Source organism: Rhinatrema bivittatum, chromosome 6 (assembly GCF_901001135.1).
Source record: "Rhinatrema bivittatum chromosome 6, aRhiBiv1.1, whole genome shotgun sequence".
NCBI lineage: Eukaryota > Metazoa > Chordata > Amphibia > Gymnophiona > Rhinatrematidae > Rhinatrema > Rhinatrema bivittatum.
Genome location: NC_042620.1, coordinates 221,505,173 through 221,508,655, shown reverse-complemented (window position 1 = coordinate 221,508,655; position 3,483 = coordinate 221,505,173).

Here is a 3,483-nt window from a genome sequence, read left to right as displayed (position 1 = left end):
GTTTCTAGTGAGAGGGTTTCTGTGCCTCCCAATGTCCAGTAAATGCCATTTGCGAATCAAGGCCAGTAACCGTTTCCTATGGGGGCCACATCCCATCATGCTCCCCCCCCCCCCCAAATTATCCAATTGAGGGTTAAGAGTTAAATTAAAGTCTCCGGTCAGTATTAACGTAACTTCCCACTCCCGATCGAGGAAGACCATCAATATGCTCATAAAAAACCTTCTGATCAGAATTAGGTGCATAAATATTCAATAACATGAATAGTTCCCCCTGATATTTCAACTTGACCAAAATGAATCTGTCCTGTTCAACTTCCACATGTTTTTGGATTAAATAATCAAAGCCCTGTTTAAAGAAGATGCATACTCTTGCATATTTACTGTGCTTGCTAGCAGCACAGAATAAGCGATATATAAAGCTGGGCCAAGCAAGAAGGTGCTCATACCTTCTTTTCAAATGTGTTTCTTGTAGGCAAATGATTGAGGCACTCAAGCTCCATATATATTAATTCTAATAAACACTTATAATGTCAGGAGAGAGAGATTTAGGATTTTCTACTGATCATCACTATTTCTTCCTACTACATTTTTATCTTGTATAAATGTTACCTTCAGTGAAAGAAAATGTCTCCTTTTTGCCTGCGTAACACGTGAGACATCTGGAAACATTAGGATTCTCTGACCACAGAAATTCAATTCTTTGTGTTTTAGGAAATCTCTAAACACCTTATCTTTCTTTGCTTCTAATTGCATTGAAACAAATAGGGTAGCTCTCTTATGTATTATATCTGTAGACTCTTCAAAGAAAGTTGAAACTCCAATACTTGAAGTTTCTGCACTTTCTTCTTCCTTTTCTCCAAGTTTTTTGGAGAAAGAAGATATTTGAGACTACAGGGATTTCCATCTCTTCATATGACATTAGCTCCTTTAAATATTTTTTAAACATCTCCCTGGGTGACAAGAGTCTAGTTTGTGGGAAATTAATTAATCACAAATTTTTATATCTCATGATGTTCTCTAAATTTTCTAGTTCTCTATGAATAGAGAGACTATCTTTAATATGAGCAGATTCAGTGTTTTCCAACAATTTAATCTTAGTTGTTATTTTTCCCTTATCTCCATGGGGGGCACTCCATGAAGTTAGTATGGGGCACATTTAAAACTAATCGGAGAAAGTTCTTTTTTACTCAACCCGCAATTAAACTCTGGAATTTGTTGCCAGAGGATGTGGTTAGTGCAGTTAGTATAGCTGTGTTTAAAAAAGGATTGGATAAGTTCTTGGAGGAGAAGTCCATTACCTGCTATTAAGTTCACTTAGAGAATAGCCACTGCCATTAGCAATGGTAACATGGAATAGACTTAGTTTTTGGGTACTTGCCAGGTTCTTATGGCCTGGATCGGCCACTGATGGAAACAGGATGCTGGGCTTGATGGACCCTTGGTCTGACCCAGGATGGCATTTTCTTATGTTCTTATGTTCCTTTTAAGCTAGTTACCTCCTTATTTTGTTCTTCTATCTGTACTTTATTTGAATTTACAATAGCAGTCAAGGATTCATTTATTTGTGAGATATTATTATTAACAATTGGCATCAATTTCCAAATATCTTTCAGGGAAATGTAATCAGGGGGTTCAATAGTCCATTGTTGTGGCCTCATTAATTCCCCTGTAACTTGCCCTTTATCCACTATAGATAATGAATTACTTATCTTTATTTCTCCTGAAGCTGGACTGTCACTTCCTTTTGGTAGACTACCAGCTGCTAAATTAAAAAAACCCTCAGGTAGTGGTGGAGGAAGTGATGGTCCTTCACCAGGACTTAGGGAAGCAGAAAACTGTTCCCCATAGCGTCCTCACTTGGTGATTTGATCCGTTTAAAAACGTGATTGTCCATTGGGCCCCTCGTTGATATAGGTGAAATCGGGAAGCTTTTCACTTTTCTCTTCCTCCCCATATGGACCAGGGGCTGAATAGATAGGGAAAGTTCACCAACTCTTTGGTCTCAATTAACACCAGGGACCATCTTTTCCGTCCTTCTCCGAACTAAACCGGACAAAGCCACACATCTCTTATGGAGCGCGCGACTTAGGCAGCACGCCGGTGGCGATGATGCACCGTCTGTTGTTCAAATTTATACAGCAGGCACCGGGTGATGATGTCAGCAAGTCCTGCCTCTCTCTTGGGCTCACTGGCGTCTCTCCGAGGTACTCTCCAAGAAGCAGTCTTTTTCTGGTGCTACAGGTCAGTTGGGGGCAACTCTCACTCCTTCTCAGCGCTCCCCAAATTATCCCACATCTGCCATTCAAATCTATACAGCAGGTGCCAGGTGATGATGTCAGCAAGTCCTGCCTCTCTCTCGGGCTCACAGGCATCTCTCTGAGGTACTCTCAGTCTTTTTCTGGTATTACAGGCCAGTTGGGGGCAACTCTCCTTCTCAGCGCCTCCCGGATATCGTGTTTTATAACATGCGCACGGTGATGCAAGCATGTTATAAAATCAGCGCGTCTATGTGTACGTGCTGGGAACTGCGCACACATGGACGCGCGCACGCGGGTCTTAAAATCGACCCCCTTTGTCTTAACAGTTATTTGTACAAATAAATAGCCACACTGAGTATATCTTTTCAACATACATTTGTTTATTTTTCCTGTTTTAGGACTGTTTTTTTTTTAAGTGGTTTGACTCTCTTTGTCTCTATATCTTTGACTGCACTTTAATTACTAGCTGTTTGCACTGTCCCTAGGGCTTAGGGTGCGAGGTTAGGTTCCTCCTGGAAATGTCTAACAAACTATAGCACTTCTCTTATTAAGTCTCTCCATTCTATGCTCCACTCCTTAATTGCTGCAGCTTTAGAACTTACCAGTAGACTTGGTAACTTTTTTTTTTTAACTTTCGCTTTCTTAATTTTCAAATTTACAATCAAGAACTTCTTGACAGTAGGCAACATATAAATGAAAATAAGAAACAAAATACCAGGCAAACATATCCCATATTTAGTTCACAAAGAGGGGAAAGAATATATAGGTAAAAGCAAATTGAAAGTCCCAGCAATTATCTATACATGGTTATCAATTTTAAGCTAAGTGACAGACGAAGCTGAAAAAGATTTCCCTGTAAATGTTTTACAGGGAAATCTGAGCGCAAAACTATCTCTCAAATCAACCATATACTTCTTTCTAGAAAGAAACAATCTCCTTCTACAGAATATTGAGTTTCTTTAACTATGTCTGGGAATATTGAAATCTTGAGCCAAAAGAATAATCTCTGTGTCAATTGTAAATCAGTTTCCTGAGCAAAAGTGACTAGGAGAGTAGCTCTTTCCATATTTTCTAAAGAGGACTGATTTTAAAAAAAGCAAAACAAAAAAACAGTAAGATCAAATTTACCAAATGAAATATCAGACTTAGGTAAATAAAATAATTTAGAAACTTTTATGATATCCAAATAGAACTTCCTCAAGTTCTCTGTAGGGGAAGTTAATGG